Consider the following 21,393-nt stretch of genomic DNA (forward strand, 5'->3'; position numbering starts at 1 on the left):
CTCTTATAGGCCAATTTCCATTTTGAATGTGGATTATAAAATCTTTATCACAGTTTTATCAACTAGACTGGCCTCTATCGCCCCTTCGGTCCTTCATTCGGATCAAAAGGGGTTTTTGAAAGTGAGACAACTTTACGAACTAACTTATGATCTGATTGGAGCCATAGATATGGCAACAACAAATAACCTACCATTGGCCGCCCTTACGCTAGATGCAACCAAGGCTTTGGACAGGGTTAGTTGGGGATACCTGTCGGAGGCCTTGACTAAGTTTGGTGTGGGGGAAAGGTTCCGCAAGGTGATAGGCCTCCTGTATAAAAATCCATCTGCCTGTCTCCTGTCGAGCCCTTTTTCCATCTCTAGGGGCACCCGGCAGGGGTGCCCGCTCTCTCCCTTGCTTTTTGATTTTTACATTGAGCCCTTTGCGCAACATCTAAGGGAGGAGGCCACCATTAAACCTTTTTACTATCAAGGTTGGATGAGAAAGGTAGCATTATACACCGATGACGTGCTTATATTAACATCAGAGGTCACCACTGCTTTTCCCGCAATCTTGAAACTGGCTAACGCATTTGGACAAATTTCGGGCTATGAGATTAATGCCGCGAAGACGGAAATGCTTATATGGAATGATGAGAATGCTGTAACCGAGTTGCAAGTAGCCAATTCACTGCGATATCTAGGCTTGACGATAGTTAAGGATACTAATAAACTTGTCCAAGTAAATCTATCTTCAGTTCTTAAAGACTGCCGCAAGCTTCTCCAATCATGGTCACATTTGCCCCTCTCATTACTTGGTAGAGTTAATCTTATAAAAATATCCATTCTTCCTAAAATTTCTTTTTTATTTAACACCATTCCTTTATATTTTAATCATACTATCTTAACTAAATTCCAATCCAACATCTCATCCTTTATTTGGAATAACCATCTCCACGTATTGCTTGGAAAAAACTAAGACGGCGACGCGACAAGGGTGGTTTAGCGGCACGAGATCTAAAAATTTACGCACGGGCCTTTCAATTATCCCATTCTCAAATGTTGCTGAAGGTTCCTTCAGGTTCTGGGGTAGGCCTTATGTACGCGGCTATGCTGGATAGGGAAAAAATTAATCGTTCTGGTTTTCTTTTTAAGTTTGGTAATCCTAAATTATTTAAAAAAATTAAACTGAAGATTTTACAAGGTCTGGCTAAAACTTGGGCTGAAGTCACGAAATCTATAAAACTAAATTATTTTTGTGAAAAAACACCGTTGTGGGGGCTGCCTGAAAATCCTATTTGGCTTGATGATACTCTAGCTATCCCTCTCAGACAGGCAGGTCTTGAAGTCTGGGAAGACCTCTTCTTTGAGGGGGCTTTACTTTCAAGGGAACACTTGCAAGCTAAGGTTGGCCCCAATCTTTCAAGATATAAATACCTACAGATTCATAGTTGGACTGTGGCCTATAAAACCTCTACCACTAATAGGAACAAACTTAAACTTTGAGGGCACAGTCAATTTGTTTCTGATTTAGTAGTCTGTGAGCCAGTAAAAAAAAAGAAGTATCTAAATGGTATAACTGTATTCTGGAGGAGTCGGATGGAGACTTTATTCTACCGGAGTCAACATGGGGCTCAGTTGTGATGGATCAAAACTTACAAAATCTTTGGATAACTTCTTTTGAACTTTTGTGGAAGATTGTTAAACCATCCTGGCTTCGCAGAAACCATATCTTTACCCTCCATAGGGCATATTATTCCCCTCTTAGTTTATCTAAGTTCGTAGGAGGAGAGCTAGTGTCTTGTGCTAGATGTGGGTTGACTGCTGCATCAGACACACATATGTTTTTTGAATGCCCACTATTAATCACATACTGGGAGGACATCAGAAATTACCTTACAGAATCACTGGGTAGCCCGGTTACCATAGATCTGCCTTTAGCGATATTTGGGGTATCAGAAGGTCTACAAAATCCAGCTAAGTTTCTAGTATTCTATGCTATGCTGCTTGCAAGAAGGGAGATATGCAGAAAATGGAAAGACTCTTCACCCCCTACATTTAGGGATTGGCAATCTTCAGTCTTGCAGACCTCCCGCATGGATTTGGCTAGATCTGGCAATCATAGGAAAAGGGCGTTTTGGTATCTACTTTCTTGGCTTCATTGATTCATCCGGGTTTTTTTTTTCCCCAGGTCCTATGATTGATCTCCTATGGTACTTAAATATTTTGTACCTATGGAACAGCCGCTAACCGGTTCATGACCGGCCCCACTTGGCTGCTAAATTACCTCAAGGTTTGCCGCAGACCGGTAAATCATTGACTTTGTGCCTACCTGAAATACAGATGACAGCTGAGGGAAAAATGGCCCCCAGAAGACCCGTGTCCTTTCCAGTTTACGAAATAAACTGAGACAGCTGTTTTTGTAAATTCCTTTTGGTACTTTGTCTATATGGTGGTTATGAGGACAAAAAAAATAAATAAATACATAAATAAATGATGGCTCTGGGCTAAAAATCTATATTACTAAGCACATTATTCTTAACAGAAATGTATTTTCCTTAAAAGTATAACATTTCCTGGATGTTATGAATGATGCATGAGCTGTTTTAGAGGTGGGCAAATAAACACGCTTATAAATAGAGCCGAGCCAAAGCCGAGCCAGGATCTGACCTGGATCTAAGAGCCAAAGCACAGGACAAGCTTAAAAAAAGGTTTGTATGTAAATTAGACAACAAACGTCCTAAAAAATACTATAAGGACTTGTGCAAATTGAAAAAAACGATTTCAAACACTTGTGCTGCAATTTAGTACATTAGATTATATCAATGAATCAATAATCATTAAAAGACAGTAATAGCTTCTTAAAATAAACTCAAATATTTATAAAGGTCAGCCCGTCTCTGCAGGGGGCAAACCTTTAGTTTGGGGGAGAGGGTACTCCATCACCATTGTGGAGGAATCCAATTCTAGATTGACTCCTCAGTTTTAATCTACCACTACTAAGGAGCCAAGAAACGGTCTGCTTATTTCTCAGTTGAATGCCAAAGTAAGCCTCATGGAGATAATTATGCGCGGCAGGTTTCTTTTTTCCAACAAAGGACAAAAAAAATCTGTGTTTCTCTCTTGCCAAATTCGTTGGCATCTACCATCAGTCAAAGATTTTTCTAACTTTCTTGACCAAGAAGTATCTACTGCTAATTTTTGGTTGGTTGGAAAGTCAGAGCAATAAATAAAGGCACCTTTAAATTCTGTGTTTTATTTGTTACATGGGTGATTCAAAGACAGAGGTCCAATGTCAGAGTATGTCTTCGACAAATAGCTGCTTATTCTTTTAACATGGGATTGATGTTTACTTTTCCCCCTGACTGTAAAGAGAGAGGAGTTTTGAGAATTATGTGACAATCTTGCTGGAGTGCAGGGAAAGTGAAAGCAAAGGCAGAAGGATGTCTATGTTTTGCAGCACAAAACAAAATGTAAATCCCTGTAAATGAACTGTTGAATTCAGCACTATGGAAAGCAAAAATGAAGCACATTTTTTGCAATTCAAAGCAAATCAAGATGCTTTACCTTGTGATGCACAAACGCTAAATAGTTACAGAAACCCGATTTCCACACATCATCATCTGTGTGCTATAAAATTGTATCAGTAGAACTGTATGTCTGCACAAAGTTAGTGCCCATTTCAATGGAAAATGTGCTGTCTCTAAATGACAATGCATTACCACACAATGCTTTAGTTACATTAAAAAAATCACCCTTCATGTCTATTAAAGGTAGGTGGGGTCACAAAAGTTTGTTCTACAAACAGTCATGATTCTGAAAAGTTTAGGAACCACTGATCTAAAGTATGTTCTTGCTTGTGAATAAACTTATTCTAAATGCATTTTTTTCAAAATATCTCTACTGGCGAGTTTAGGATATGTTATCACACAAATGCTATGTTGTAGCTTATTTTACCAAGCACATTTTGCCTGACGCAATTTTATCTACAACAGGAATACACTCCTTTTACCTTATTTCCAAAATGTGTCCCGGATGACATGGGTAGAAGGAAAGTAGATTGTTTTTAGATTTGAATAAGCTTTTTGTCCCACAAGGTAATTCCAAAATTGACCATTGTCTTCCCGATGAAGTTAAAGGTCAGTGTATGTTTAAGCGATACATTTGAAACCCTGCCCTTCACAGGATTAATGGAAGTTAAAAAGACTAGAGTTTGGATTGGGAGAGGAAAATCTTATTTCTGACAACACAGACCCGAAAAGACATTTTCTCTACTTGTCTCTAAACCCTTCACGAATAATTATTTAGATATATTACGCACTCTCTGAGATAATAAGCAAACCTTTACATAGCATGTGACTGTAGAACACTAGTGTGCTTAAGAAAGGCATTAAAGGTTGAATGAGGACAGCCATTAAGAACAAATGAAAAAGAGTGTGGGACAGTATGCATTGTGAGACAGGATCTGACTCTTACCTAAGTTTTTTTAGAGACAAGGCAAGAGTCACAGATTTGGCCCTCTCTCCAATACTGGGCAAACCAGACCTTTGGGTACCCCGGGTTTCCTAATAGACCACCAGCTGCTCCAAATGTAGACAGAAGTCAAGGCAAGTTCTGCTATCTGCTGTGAATAAGCAAGAAAGGGGGGGGGGGGGTGGAGGGTTAAGAAACGAGGTATGTGAACAGCGAAATATGATTGTTCGCTGTCCTCTAAATAAAAACCTCCCATTTAACAAAGGCTTAAGGAAATCTCCACGGCCTCTCAAACGTACAGGAAACACACAAAAACAGACATTCATTTCAGCTCTTGGCAACTCATTTGAGATAGTGATTATCCATCTTCTGAAACATAAAGGCCCTGTCCTTGAACCAGGAAGGAAGACAGAGAAGTGTTTGTGACTTGTGTAAACAATGCACATTCTAGATGAATAGAGGTGGCAGCTTTAACTCCCCCCTACTTCCCTCTGTTGTTTGGAATTTTCATGTCTCTGTGTGACTAAAATTAATATCAGTTTTGGAATTATAAACTATCACTGTAGCCGCATATGTTCCCGAGTCGCTGTGTCTAGAAACGTGTGAAATGCAGTAGAGCTGTAGTTCAGAGGTGGGGCCATGTTCAGTGGCGGCTCCTCCGCAATGGTGGAGGAGCGTCACCCCACTGCCTGGCTCAGAACCAGCAAATGTTAAATAAAACAATGCTCTTGCCTCGTCTTATTGTACATTTGCCGGCCCTTAGCCAGCAATGTTGGGAAGGGCGGGGCCTAGGTATGAGAGGGGAAAGGAGGAGTGCTAGTGCACTCCACTCCCTAAGTGCGCTTATGTGTTTTGGACGGCTGTCTTAGGCCGACCAAAACACACATGCGCACTTAGGTTTTCTCCAGCCCAGCTGCATTGAGCAGCCGGGCTGAAGAAACCCCACAGACTCCCTGGTCTGAATATGGTGCCTTTGCTGCCTGCTCAGGACTGGATGGGAGTCTGGGTCCCAGGGGCTGCAGGTACCCAGGAAGAAGAGGAGAGGCGCAGGACGAGACACAAAAGCTGGAGGCGGCAGCCAGCAAAAGGAAAGTTTTGTTTTTGTATTTTAAAAAATAAAAAATAAATGTATTTGTAAACAACCCATACAACCACTCCCGCATGACCCCTCCCACGTGACCCAACCCGCCCCACCACCCTTTAATTATGTCGGCAGACGCTGGCCATGTTAAGTATTAATTTTTTTCCATTTTTTTCCATAGTTCTTTTACACAAAATGCTTTGCAAACAATTAAATAATAATGATGTGAAACTGAAAAAACAGTAGAGTAACAAGGTGAAAAAGAACAGAAAGCAGGAAGAGATGCTGCTAACGTACTCGATGAAAATGCAGTGAGAAGCAGGTCATTATACAGATATGCTGAATAAAAAACTTGCAGCGACTGTGAAATATTCATTGCAAATTTTAAATCAATGTATCTGTCCACAGAACTGGAATTAAAACCTACAGTGAGCTTATCTGTGTTCACGGGTTTTAGGATTCAATATTGGATTTAAAGGAAAAGAAGGGTAGCTGAACATATCCAGCCTGCTTAAATTATTTTTCCTTTGCGGGCTATTGGTAGTTGTGGTGCATGAAACAGTAAAATACTCTTATATTTGTTGTTATTTATCCTAAGCGAGGATGGTTGGCTGGACTTGTCATCCCCTCCTCCCTTCTTTTTCTGCTTCAGTAACTCACAGACAGGAAAGCAGCATGCTTTTCATACAGATGAACACTTGGAGCTCCCAAAGATGCTACTACACATCATGCGGTGACTGCTGAAATACAGCAGGTTTGTGAAAGTGATCTTCAATGCATAAACTCATTATCGGCAACGATTGATCAGTTCTCCTATAGGCTTCCTGCACCAATCGGTCATGCTACATCTGCAAAGGATCCTTCCGCAGCAAACTGAGCACCAACAACAAGTTGTTCAATACTTACACACGATGTAAGTATCAAAGCAAAACTTGGAAACAAAACAGCCAATAGCCAAACAATCATCAAAAGACAAACTCCCTCATATTCCATCCATATACTGTGGGAGAGCATCACTGACCTCAACAATAATGAGCACAAAATTGGATCAACATCAGCTTTCTATTCAAAACATAAACAGGCTATTTTTGGCCCTGATTCTCTCCGTCAGTGGCTGTACACCTTTAACCCATTGGGCTTGGGCATCATTTGTATTGGTCTGAAGGCTGAGTTGGCCACAGCATCATCACAAGGAAGAGCAAGAGATATGAAATCTTGTCTAAGTCACCCAATAGACTTCCAAATAGACCATTTGTACAACATTTTTATGCAGCTTCAGCAACGAGGAGCACAATCTCTTAGAGACTCCCATTCTGATCTATCAGCCTCCCTAGCTACAGCTTTCCTCTCATGCTGCACATCCACAGGGCCAATGAGGGCAGCCAGGAGCAGGGCCGTCTTAACAGTATTATAGGCCCGGGGCAAAGCAGTGCACTGGGCTCTGCCTACACAACCACTCACAGGAATAAAAATGTTTAACGGAAAACTTGTGCCTGCATGGGGCCCCTATGCTCGTGGGGCCCCGGGGGCAAATGCCCAGCATGCCTAGTCGTTAAGATGGCTCTGGCCAGGAGTAACAGGTACTTGCTTACCCTTGGCACCCCCAGCACTGCCCTGGCTACACCCGATCAGGGGTGTTTGGTGGAAAGTGGCAAGAGCAGAAGGTAAGCATGTCTGGTATTGACTCCTGACTTTCAGTAGATACAACTTGTTCCCTTTTTCTGTCCCCTTACAACAAATAAAAGGCAGATTTGGACGAACTGTTGTATACCACCAACTTGCTCTGTGATGGATGGGTTTCTGGAAACGATCAATAAAGAGCATAAAAAAAAGGCTGTGAAGTAATCAGGTGTCAAATAGTGAGTTGTCACTGCTGCCACCCTTGGCATTTTCATTTATGAACATACGTGTTCTTCCCCACCAAAGCGTTCTTGCGTTCAGCTGCTCACCAGTAAAGTAAGTCCAGATCAATCCCCACAGTTCACATCATGATGGTGAACAGAGGTTGCCTTATAAATGGCCCTGATTAAATACTGAAAGTAGCTGTGCTCATGCATGACCCAAACTCCAGTTGGTACTGGGGGAGGGGAAGTTGACTAATTGTGACAATATTTAAATGGCAGTTTATGATAGTGAGGACCAGAGAGAGTGAGTTATGTGATGGACATATCCTAATTTTATATATGTCAAAGTGTCAAGTTCGAACGGGTTGTGTGGGTGAATGTCAGTACTCCCGGCAAACTGCATTTGATACAACAGGTTAAATAGAGGTAGCCAACCGGGCATACCTAGCCCAATTTGTGCATCCTCCAGATACACATTCGACAGCTTGAGGAAGCCTCTGTCCAGGCTACTCTTTGTATCAGTGATTAGGGTGCAGAAAATTAGTAAAACGATGCACCCCACCACCAGCATCCCTGGTAGTACAATACTTATTAGAGTCTCTACTTTCTAATTACAACTGTAGGCTGTAGGTGTTAGCAGTAAAGCACCATGTAGAGAGCTACACCGATGACCAGATGTAGGGCCTCTGTAGATTCTGACTACTTTGTATACAGCCAACACACACTATTCTGTTATTCAGACAAACTGATCAACCAAGCTAGTGTATTTCCTCCAATGGTGCTTGTACAGGAGCAACAGTCAGGGCCTGATTGACAAACTGCATTTTGTGGTACAAAAAAGTACACAAAGTAGTACTACAATAGTACTACTTACTTCAAAATTTAATTCACAAATCTATGGGTGGAAATCTCAACCTCCATCTCTCTTATTGTTACAAAATGGAAGGGGTTTATGACAAATAACGAAGGGTATAGGGAGTACAAATACCCTTCCACTAAATAGTAAGTACATTGCTAACCACAAATTATGCTTCTAAAGTTACTCCACCCCTAAAGGTGACACAACAGTAAATAAGCTACTCCAGTCCAGCCTTGAAGTCAAGCATAACTCTTCCCCCATGCTCACAGGCACGCGGGGCGCTCTCCCATAAAAAATTATATATATTCTGAAATGATTGAGAAAATATAAGTGCATGTATGATGAAAATGTAATCACTGATGATAAAAATCAAAGAGCAAGAAATCTGCATTGTCAATCAATTCACCATGCGATACAATGTTATTTGTGATTGTTTCTAAGATGGCTGCTGATTAGCCTACAACTCCACCATTGCCAACATTTGGCCCCTATATATGTCAATGATTGATCTGTTTCTATGTCAATGATTTCAGAGTTTAATATTGTATATGCGGAAGGGATACGTGATGAATGAACACAGTGGCCAAAACTGTGTGCCGAAACGAGTCTGTGCGTTTGACTAAAGTATTGTCAATATAGAAAATACTTCAAGCACCCGCGAGTGCCCAACCTATTTCTGTTGGGAGAAGCCTAAATGTTCTACCCTATTGGACGGAGGCACTCACCTTTTAGGGTCTGCAGTGGTTTGGTGGTACCAGGAAACAAATATATATAATTTATTTTATATATATATATATATATATATATATATATATATATATATATATATATATATTTTTTTTTTTCTGACGAAGCTGCAAAGCGAAACGCGTCTGTTGGGGTGATTGAGCAAGTATTCACATGTGACGCGACTTGCTTGTATCAAGAACCTCGAATAACATTAATGAAACCAATTCAATATGTTTTGTCTTGCTAATATTGCACTTTTACACTACACGGGGGTGTCCCAGTGACGCTTGCCTATGTGTTTACTAATAATAATGAAGCTTGCTAATAATATGGTTGCTGCTTTGCAGGAATCTAGTCTGCGCATGCGTCGGTCCTACCCACGTGATGTGACGCACTCGCAGTTCTGGAGGGAACTTGTCGCTCATGCGCAGTATTGCTAAATATGGCCACTTTGTTTTTCACATGCTCCGTGCTTGCACTGCTGCTTTGGCAAAGCCGTTTATTCTGCTTAACTCCTAACGTTATAGTTATTATAAAGTAAGGGATGTAGTATAGCCATTCACGGTATACAGTGTATTCATTTTTTCCTGTATTTCTAAATTGTTTTCGCTTACTTTTCATGTACCGTCCTCGGGGGGGCCTGGGAAGCACCTCTACTCCATCTTGAAGCCCGAATGGGACCAGTCATGTGACGAAGGGGAAAGAAAGTCATGCAACAGTGGAACCCAGCCAGCTGGCAGCAGAAGCCAAAATGCTCCTGGGAACCGGCTCTCTAACCCAGCTAAAGAAGCCGATTTGTACCTGCAGTGGGAACAAATGTATTAGATTTTGTGTACCCCATTGCCTGCTAAAACCTCTCTTGCCATGGGAACTGGAATGTAAGGGGTGGGTTCGAAAACGATTAAGTCTGAGAAAGTCAAAATTTTAGGAGGTACCATGACCTAACCTCCTCTCTTGCCCAATCAGAAATTAGGGAACCTTTCACTTGCAACATTTGTGGGTGGTACATTGTCCCGAAAACAGTATAATTTGCCTAGGTTTAGCTAGAGAATTTGTCCGACTTGTCCGAATAGCTGACCTGTTACTGACCCAACGAACTCTATAGGTGACTGATACAGAGAGCTGCGGAGCACTCTGTCCGTAATTTCCCCAGACTCAGTCGGAGTTTGGGAAACCTTAAGTGCTGGCGAAGCACTTTGCTAGGAGATTCGAGAACCCACTCGGGGTTATTGGCAGATAACTTGCAGAGAGGGGGTAGCACAGGCGTTGCATTCGAAGCTGCAGGTGTTGGTCGTACCCTTTGGTGAGCCCAGTCCTGATCCAAATCCTGAGGTTATCCTGTCCTGACTGTCCATGAGCTGTACCTGCTCGCCTACTGGCAGCCTAAGTCCTTGAGGGTCCTTTCCCGCCTTTTCCAACCGACCCGTGGCCAGGGTTGGTCTTCATTCTGTCCTAGGTAAATATAAAGTTGCGTGGGTATTTGTCTGTCCAAGCTTCTTTTTCCCTTTCCCGAATAAAGCAAATTACCTATTTGTCCTTTACCCTGTTTTTCTCTACACATAAGTTTCTTGTATAAACTGATGTATTAGCATGATCCATTCTCTCCCTACCCTTAGTCGAATTCAGAATCATATGCATATATAGTTTGTCCCATTCTTACCCTCCTTTTAGAGAATAAGCTCATCTGTATAAGTCAAATTGCATAAGTTTCGTTTCTCATAGAATGTTAGTGATAACTGAAAGTTGACTCTGACTAGTATGTTCCCTTTTTCCTACCCGCCTTTAGTAAAGTTATGAAAGTCTGTTGATCTAAATTTAGCGTGTTCCTTATTTTTCCTTCCCTTTATTTTCCAAATTTCTAAATGTTTCTCACTTTGATTCATTGTTATACTATTTTCTTAATCTTAGTAATAGATAGTTTGATTTGTATTAACCTGTGGCTCTAGGAAACTGAAGAAAACGATAACTAGATAAAGGTTTTTGAAACTCCTTGCGTTTGTGGTTATTGTAAAGAGTACAAAGAAATTGAAATGGAATATGGTATTTGTGTTGTCTACTTTCTCCACAGCTAGCTCCTAGGTCCATTGTGATCTTAGGTATCTGAGACGAGGATTGGTAAGTCAGGTACATGGAAATAAATAGAATGGAACCAAACTGCTGATAGTGGAGTGTGGGTTACCTGATTAAAGTATTACGAGAAATATTTTATGGGCCCTAGTGTGCATATTTGGTAACAATGCTGGTCGGGTGACCTGCGCGAGGGGTTTGTAATAAAGCATTGGGTGAAAAGATATCCGAGTGCTTGCCGTTTTTTAACTCAACCGAGTTAAAGTGTGTTGGAATATATATATATATATATATATATATATATATATATATATATATATATATATATATATATATATATATATATCTGGAAACACTCGAACCACTTCCTGATACTCCGCAGCCGCAGACAGGCGAGGAAAGAGACACAGACCTCCGAGGTATTTAAAGTGGGCAGTGATTTTATTTTAAGTGGCCCAACACAACGCGTTTCAAGCCCGTAAGCCCTTGATCACGTGTATATATATATATATATCCCTCATGGTGCAAGCAGCCACCGCACCCCGCTATGGCCCCTCCTCTGGCAACAGCGGTCCGTACTGGGCAGCGAGCCCAAAGTATCCAAGGTATCCACACACAAGTCCTAAACTCCAAGGACAGTATGAAGTACCGACGCAATCGGCGTTTTTCAAAAGTTCATTTCTTAGCGTTTTGAGCAGCAAAACATCAGTCACTCGACGCGTTTCGGGGCTCCTCCCCTTAGTCACGAGTCAGTGGATGCTTATTGGTATAGCAGTAATATAGTCACGGTCACATTGTTATTCATGAAAATAAACAAAATACTTTCCGTGCTGCAAGCACAAACAAAATTTCAAAACGGACGGTTTAAATAGCATTGGATGACATCAAGTGAAAAATAATACTTTTTCATACTCTTGAACCATTTTAAACCTTCTAAACAATCGACTACTCAACTCGAGGATTTCCTCATTTTCGTCATTGTTGGACATAAAAATAAATAACGGACTCAAAACCATTAGGATTCTCATGTTATCGGACTATTATCCCGAATTGTGTACATGATAACAATCATATTAAATCACGCCTCAGTGGGCAAATCAATGATTCTCTCTCATAATGCAATTCACAAGGTCATGCATTGCAATTCATTAAATTAAATTAAATAAAATAAAAAATCACTCCCATGTGGGCAAAAGTGCATTCTATTCTCCCAACATTAGTTGTAGTGTGTTGCATTAAATAAATCACATTTCATATTATTTTTCGCTTGATGTCATCCAATGCATGTCTGTGTAGGGATATTAAGTGATTTGCCCAGAATCATAGGACGCTGAGGCTTAAACCTGGTTACCTATGGTAGATATGGACTGCTATACAACTTTTTTAGAATAATAGAATACTGTACAGCTATGACCATTGTCATTTCAGTGTATTTTAAGGATGAATTCATATGAATCTGATTGAACAAATACATTAAAAAACCACTGAGATATAACATATTAATTGTCCAGAATGACTTTGTGGTTGACAGGAAGTGGATCTCCTAACAACTTGTTTGCCTCTTTGTCCATTTTGGTAATATTGGGCATGGGCAAAGGCATCCCCTCACATGCATGAGAAAAACACGCAGTTAACTCTATACTTCCTTACTGCTGCAGTGGAAAGTTGCAAAAAACAGTGGACAAACACTGTCCTCAAATGAAATGCCTCTTTTTGAAGAACAATTGGCAGAAGAAAGGATTAGATATCAGGTCTCTGGTTCAGGAGTGTTCAGGAGTGTACACCATTGGCCCATGAGACCCAGAGGCATGCCATGTTTTCAAGATAACCTCAATGCAAAAGTATCTCATGTGATACCATGAAAATCTGGCATGGCTCCATGTATTTAGAACCACATTTGGACACCCCAGTCAAACATTGGCTGGGGTGTCTAATATTTAGTCAACTGGGGCACACAGATAGAACCTTGTGCTTGTGTTCTAAATTAAAGCACTCTACAGACTCTCTAGACTGTGAGCACATTGGTACCCCTATTTCTCAACAAATATGAAGCTCATTACACTCATTTGCAGATGATGATCAGCCATCAGGCAACATGTTTCACAAATAATATGCTCACCACTGCCAAGTGGGCCCATGTCATGTTTGACATTTTCAGCCAGCCTGGCTTTGAGCCCATCACACTTTGTATTTAGGGTTTATTGAGCCTGTGCTTACAATGTTAATATCCAAGGTACAATCCCCCCCAACAAAGAATGTCCTCCGGGATGGCTAAGCCAGTTTTGAAATTTCCCTGAGCTGTGCGGCGATGTACATTCCTTGAAACCTAGAAAGAGTGAAACATGCACTCCTAATGAGACCAAAATACGGTGAGCACTTCTAATGAGACCACAGGCCCTGTGGGGACAGTGGCAAGCAGTTCCTATACAAATACCACAGAATATCTTAACGAAGCATAGAGGCAGCTCATCCTTAGGAGGCACTAGGGCGCCAACCCAACAAAACATCACTTGTCACTCTGCAGCTAATCGCTTGCCATTTTAAAGCTTTTAAATGAAAACAAATTATCTCAATGATCATTTGTTTACATGCAAATCTCTGTACTATCAACTTTGCTGCAGAAGAGGGGTCCACTGTCTGTACTGCCTACGTATCTGGCGGTGGCTGTTACAGCCCAGTCTCACACAAACACAATACATATCTCATATGCTGCAGATACTCAGGCAGCTCAGAATGTCATGTAATAGTGATTTAGGGCTTGTCAGTCATGCGCCCTTGCACCCTATCAGAAGCCATGGTAAAGGAAAAAGGACATTCTTCAGTCCTATCCAAGCTTTTGATTGGGCACAAATGTGTAACTTGCTTCTGGATCACTGTTTGCTGGAATTGAAAGATGGGAATAGTGAGTCTTTGGGGTGCAGAAAAGGTGTGTGCCAAGGACTACCCAAGGCAAGTTTAGTTTGCAACAGCTTCCACCTTGTGTGTATGAATGAACGCATGTTTGCATGTTTGCATGTCTGCCTCCAGGCATGAATGTTTGTTTGTATGCATGCAATTGTAGGTTTTTTTTTTAAAGCAGAGAGTAGCAAACACATATTGTTAGCAATTTTGAAATATGTAGGTACACAATGAATGATGGTGGCTGGAGGTGGGTAAGCCAATAAAATAATAGGAAGAACCAAGCTAAGGGTCTGACTTGGCTCTAAGAAACCATGCAAGACTTCCTGAAAATGTCTGGCAAGTAAATCATGCAACGAACCATATAAAAACTGTCTCTTCAAAGTTCAAAAAAGTTATTTCTTTAACATGCAGAAGTGTTTTCACCTTAGTACGTCTGATCATATTACATCATCAAGAAGCATTTTTTAAAGTGATACTTTTAAAATATCACCATAGAAACACTCATGCCCCTTCCCGCTGATAATACCATTGTTGAATTAAAACGCAAGCCTGTTGTCATGTGCACCACATATGTGATCTAGATTTTTATTATAAATGGAGCAGCAACATTAGAGTCTGTTAAATGAAATAGAAGAGAGTTTTGTGCTTACTGCACATCCTGAATTCACATATTTGAAGGTGCTCTCAGATGTGATAATGAAGGAAAAGGAGGCATAGTAAAATGAAATCTTTTCCTAGGGTCACACAGTTTGGTCAAGAAGGAAGCCAAGATTGCCCCAGGTTTCCTAGCTTCACATTGTGCCATTCAGCCACTACATGGGTAGGTCTAACTCAACACGTTAAAGCTTGGCTTGTTTTGGCTCGAGGGTCCAAGAGGACCTCAAGCTGAGCCAGGCATCTGTCACAGTCTGACTCACCACCTCAATTGGTGCCCCCAAAATATCAGCACCAGCTATCAATCCTAAACTGTAAATGAGCTGCATTGGTGCAAACAACTACTTGGGCGTCAATTTTGGGTAAACCTGTATTGGTTAAATAAATAGTGTTCATAATGATAGTTCTACTGGGTTTAGTACTTCTGTTGTTTGTGTAGAAGCAACCCACTACAATCAAGGACATAAAAGAATTTGCAGCAAAACAAAAATTACTTGTGTTTCAAATTCACAATTGGCATGCCATTACCAGCAGGGGCGTAGCTATCAATAGTATCAGTAAAAAATGCTTTATTGTATTCATCATTTGATTACAATAAAAGAGAAACTGCAAACGTTGAGTTAAATTAATTTCCATGGTAAACATATAAAAGAACATACATAATTCATGATACCATATATATATATCCATATATTAAAAACAATCTAAGCAGTTAATGCTTTATAGGCTTGTTCTAAAAACTGAACTGTCCTTGTAATTGCACTGTCCTCTTTGAGCCTGAAGCAATAATGTACAGCCTCTACAGTTGTTCTTACTTTCGCATTATTAAAAAAGGGATGTAAGTATATCCTCCGTATCGGCAACAGCTTCTGGCAGATACATATTAAATGTTCAAGACTTTCTTTACCGATGCCACAAAGCCGGCATACTTGTTTACCAATCAATCAAAGCTTTATTTCGATATACACACACAATATCATAAAAGCACATACAAAATTTTAAAATGAAAAGGCACAATTCATAAGCCTTACATTTTACGGGGTTAATTACAATAAAAACATTCGTGTTACAATAAATAAGTTAAGAGGCATATTAAACATTAGCAGCTTTGTAGAGTTTAAAAATGTAATTAAAAACTAAGTCATCTCATAGCTTTTGCTCTAATTACCCATACCCAGCTCAGAAATTTGGCAACCCCACAAACTAAAGATGTACTGGTGTCAGTCTTAAGTATTCTTAAAGCTACGGAATAATTCCTAGTTCCGAGCAATAGACATGCTGGTTTTAGCCATTTCTGTCTTGGTTTTGCATAGGCTGGGCATGCAAAAAAAACATGAGCGATGCTTTCAGTGACGCCTTCACAAATTGAGCAGTCTGGTCGGGTTTGATACGGAGGCTTCCACTTACAAGTGTAATCGTGTAAGGGTAGGTTTCCCAGCCTGAAATGAATAAACATAGATCTATCCCTTGGTTTTTTTATGAAATCCAAGTAAGGCTCCAAGCGAGGCTTGGGTTTATGCTGTTTAAACTCTTCGGTCAGCCTTCCTTGGTTTAGGTCCCTTAGGTCTTGCTCGTCCACCCAATTCCAGTAGACTCGCTTAATTTCAAGCTTAGATAAGGGAACTCCAAGCTCCCAATTGATTGACAAACCAATGTCATTCAGAAGCTTCTTAATGTTACGAATCCAGCTGACTTTGTGAGAGCCATTAAGATTCATAACCTCTATCAAACCATCAAGATACTTAGAGAGCTCAGGGGTCCGCCAAAGCCTAGCCGAGAATAAAAGCAGTCGTAACCTGGCTAGATCCCGGATGGAACGGCAATCCAGATCGCTCAATAATGGTTTGATTGGGGTGCCCATTGGGAGGGATACCAACTCTCTGAGGAACTTATTCTCAGAAGTGGTGAGACCGCTAATGCATTCAAAGCCCCACAACTCTGCACCATAGAGAGCGCTGCCCACAGCCTTTGCAGCATATATATCCAGGGCAGGGGCAACGGGCTTAGAGGTGGACATGCGATGTTCCCGCCCCAAAACACCAGCCACCCTTCTGTGGTTCAGAAGCATTTTATCAATATGGGTCTGCCACTTCAGGTTTTGAGAAATTCTAATTCCCAGATAATCAAATTCTTTTACACGCTCCAATGGTTCTCCATCAAGAAAGACGGTGGACCTGGAGGATTTACTAGGGATAAAGTAGAGGAGCTTAGTTTTCGAGGTGTTAATGACAAGGCCCCTAAGTTCACAAAACAAACTGAAGCGATTCAGCAACTTTTGCAGGCCCACAGGGGTTTTCGAAACCAACAAGGTGTCGTCTGCGAAAAATAAGGTGGGCACTTTATCGCTTTAAGTGCGAGAATCCAAGTCCCTTCAAACTCCCCAATCGGAATATAAAATTGTCTAAACCTTAAATATTTCCATTTTATGTAACTGGACAAATTCCATCCCAAGTAATCTTGAGCCTGTAAGGTATAAGTATCAATTACTAAATTCGTATGTTTATATTTCCCAGCTTGTAGAAATTCTAAATTCCACTGCTTTGTCATTAGCGTAGTACGTATTAGGTTTTTACGCGCATCCCTGGTCATTCGCTATCAATAGTGCAGCTAGTGCAAGGGCACTGGGGCTAGTGGTAAGGCGTGATCTGCACCTTAATTTTGGCTATCATTTACTATCCAATTGGTGACAGAGGGGCCAATTTGCCTTACTTGCATTGTGGCCTTTGAAACCCTGGCTCGCCCCTAACTACCAGGCTACAGTAAAGCAAGAATCAACATGTTCTACAACTGCCTGCCTGAAAAGAGCTCCAGTGAATATAAGTGAACTCTATACGCTACTTTGTATAGGGTCAGATTTTCCGTGTAAGTGAATTTGTGGCACGGCAGGAATGTTCTGGGTACGAAAGTGCATGCTGGGAAGTGAAAAATAATAGAGATTGTGTGAGAAAGGTGGAAACAACAAAGTTATGGATTATGAAATCACCTTTGGCTGGGCGCAGATCCTGTTGTATTTCCTTTACACTGTATGTGCACTTGGCCATCTGCTCACAGCAGCTAGGGTGCACCATGCCCTGTAGACTGGGCTTGGCATCCTGGATGGGACATTCAAGGCCTTCTGCCAGGTAGCTTTGGTCCATGTGCATGAGCGAGTGCACGTTTGTCTGCAGGTGGGTGTGTGTGTGTGTTTATGAGTGGGTGTATGTTTGGAGCATATTTAAAGATATGCAAGTGAAAGTGGAATTTAAAAGATAGTCACAGAGCTATCTTGCTGGCCTTCAGGTGGGAATCTGGGCTACATGTCATAAGAGATTGTAAACAATAGGCTGAATAGATCGAAACAGAGATTAAATAAGAATATTGAAAGAAAAGCAGATACAAACTGAAAGTAGCCAGCAAACAGCTATGAACCTGGTGTGAAGAAGCAGGATGTTGTTATGAGTACTTACCGTGAGCCATCAATCAACTAAGACGTCTGAGCTAGCAGAAGTGGAAAGAAACATGTTTTATGATTTAGAAAATGTGCCACGGTTCACATCTGACATATAAATCAACGTTTGTTAAACAGAATTCCAGAATAATTTTAACTAGCTTTGTTCACCATCATCCAAATCTATTTCGAGCAAATTTACAATGCAAGCTGCTGTTTTCGTCAGATTCAAGCTAGGGGGCATCTTGCAAATAAAACGTTTTAATATTTATGATGATGCTCCAGCATGTCTCGTTACATTGTTTTTTTTAATAAATGCAGATTTGTGTTGAGCTTATACTGTGGTATGTTTTGTTCCAGCAGAATACATTGCACTGCTTTTAGATTTACCATTCAAACCAAAGTGCAATTCACGTTGCCCCATGGGCAAAAGGACAACGAGGAGGAGTGTCGGATTCACATTCAGCTCAGGGTGGACTGGCCCATAGGGCAATATGGCAGCACCTGAAGAGCTGTTTTCTGGCCACTTGTGGACCTGTCTTATGGTCAGGTGGGCCAGTTTTACCGTTGAGTTCTCCGATAATACCACAAACATTGCCTGTGGCAAGCATAAAAGCATAAAAGCATGCATCCTTCCAGACCTTGCACAACACTTACACAGCTTGTATTTACATGTCCAAAATTGCTCAGGTTCGCAAACGTGGGGGCCATATGTATCAAAGGGTTTTACCCATTCTGTGTCAATGGTAAAATGTGTTCATACATATGGGCCAGTAGCTTTCTGATTCGCTAATGAGGGCCACTTTTACTTTGGTGTCCAGGCCTAATTTCTGTCCCAGTCCGACCCTGATTCAAGCTGTTTTAGCAGAAAGAGTAGTAGCTGCCATCAAATGTATTCTCATTTAAGGTGACAAATTCATAATGCCCAGATTTGCAGCAATATTAAGCATGTACTGTCTGCAGGAATAAAATGTATTCACTGCATAAAATTTGCAAAATTTTTGAAAACTTGAGCACTGCGTGAAGGATTTACACTGTTTGCTAATAAGGCCAGCTCTCCTAGGAGCCTACCATTTGAAATTTTGATGTAGCATTTTGTTCCAGAGTTGTATATAGCCGAACTTGACCCGAAGGTATCGGAGTGCTTTACATGAGCACCAGTTGCATCACAGGTGAACACATTCATTTTTGTTGTTGGGCACAGGGAGGTTAAGTGATTTGTCCAGAATCACAGTACGCTGCGTACCTGCCGAGACTCAAACCTGGTTTCTCAGCTTCAAGGTCAACTGCTCTTGCCTTAAGACTGCATCCTCTCCGCATTTGCACTGTATTCCTTAGCTTAGAACACCTATCAGATATATTTTCTCTCTATAGCTGCCCCTTTAAACATTTACTAAATGTTTTAATTCACCAAATGTTCTTAATATCCAAAAAAGCTGTCATATTTTACAAGGTAGGAGAGAAAATATCCTATTCCGTGTCAACCAATACTAACAGACACCACATTGAAGTACTGAGGTCTATGTATTGCCTATAACAGTGCATAATGTACTTTTTAAAGCATTGCATAATTGTGCTGTTCTTCCCTGATAGATAAGCACACTCGCCAATGGGTTGGACTAAAAACTGTTGGCTTTTTTAGTTTTCGCCTGTCGAAAGCTGCCCAAGCAGCGTTTCGCGCTGGCAAAATCTTTTGTTTTGCAGTATGGATGCTTGTCCCGCCTCTGTTTCCCATTGGCTAGCTCCATAAATGGAGGCTAGCCATTGAAAAATAGAGGCGTCCGTCATTCTGCGAGGCGACTCGCGGGCGTTCCTGCGATTTCTTCCCTCTCCACCCCTTTCCGATCGTCATTGCGGCGGTGGGCGTGTGCAATTTTTTTTTTTGGTCTCGCCATGTTTTCTTCATTTCCATCGTGTCTTTTGCAGGGGTGGGCTGTGCACTGAGGCCGCTGATCAGGTAAGCAGCATTTTTTAATACTTTTGTTTTTATCCCGTTCCCGACCCCCCCTCCCGATCTCAGTGTGCCCGTTCTCGCCCCTGCCCCCCCTCCCGCTCTCCGTGTGCCTGTTCCCGCACCACTTGTAAATGCTTGTTTACAGTGTGCGCAGCCACTAAGTCTCTAGTTCCGGGACCAAGACAAGGGAGGCCGTGGGACTGACCGGGAGTATGGCAGTGCGAGATGCAAGAGGTACCCGGAGAGAGGGGGGCGATGTTAACACACATTCAGAGTCACACTTTGATTTCCGCCGCAGCCGGAGGAAACACCGGAAGAAGATGTCCGGTCCGCCGCCTGGTTGTGGGCGGGGCCGGGAGGACGTCGTTTCCTGTCACCTGTGCGCTTCTCCCCTGCCTGTACGTCTCCCCCAAGAGTTGCTTTCTAATCCATGTGCTCCTCCCCACTCGCTCCATGACGTTCTTTCGCCTGTTGCTTCCCCCTAACCCCGACCTCCATGTTACTTTCTGCCACCCGCACCCTCTGTGTTGTTTCCCCACCCTCATCCTTTGCGATTCTTCATTCCACCTGCACACTACATGTTGTATCATCCTACCCAATTCCCTTTGTGATGCTTCCATCCATGTGCATCCTTTGTGATTCTCCTCTTCACGCGTGACATCAATCTTGTCACCCCCCCCCATTACCCCCACATTGTGATGCTCCGGAGATGCTGTAGATCATTGCTAAAAACCAGTGGCAAAATCAATGAGTCCCAAAGGCCATTTCTGCTGGTGTTGTCAATACTTGTTCTTCAAGCATCTTTATACCTCAGCGGCAAGAAATACATGTGAAATTTCTTTTTTTTAAATAGTTTTGTTACAGATTGTCTGCTACGGTCGCCTCCAAAATAGGCACCCTGCCTTACATAATTATACAATGACCAGTGTGAAGTGGAAGCGATGCATTGTCCATTATAATACTGTTTTTTTTTACCCAAAGTCCAGAAAATGTTTAACAAAGAGTAAAACAAAAAAGGGCTCAGTTATAGTTTTTTTGGCATGAAAACTGCACATTAAGCCACAGAAATTGATGTTAGTGGTACGTATGCATTTAGTTATACCCCTTACTTTCTGGCACGGACAAGGTTTTGTGTTGTGCTCTTAATGTACTGTGACTATGTGGTACTTTCTAAATCCCCCTCTTGGGTGGTTAATCTAGTGCATTGTGACTTGCTTTCCCCCATCTCTCACAGCCTGCTCTGTGCAAAAGTATTTTACACCCTTTGACACCTGTCTCTTGCCTGTGAAGAACCCTTTCCCACCTTTGAGTTAGTTTCACAGCCCAGCTATCTCACACCTACCTACTGTCTGCTGTTCCTCTGTGACACCTCGCTATTGTCTGCAGCACTCCCTTTCACCAGTGTACATCATTGCAGCCCCTTTC

Source organism: Lissotriton vulgaris, unplaced genomic scaffold (assembly GCF_964263255.1).
Source record: "Lissotriton vulgaris unplaced genomic scaffold, aLisVul1.2 SCAFFOLD_1655, whole genome shotgun sequence".
NCBI classification, from domain to species: domain Eukaryota; kingdom Metazoa; phylum Chordata; class Amphibia; order Caudata; family Salamandridae; genus Lissotriton; species Lissotriton vulgaris.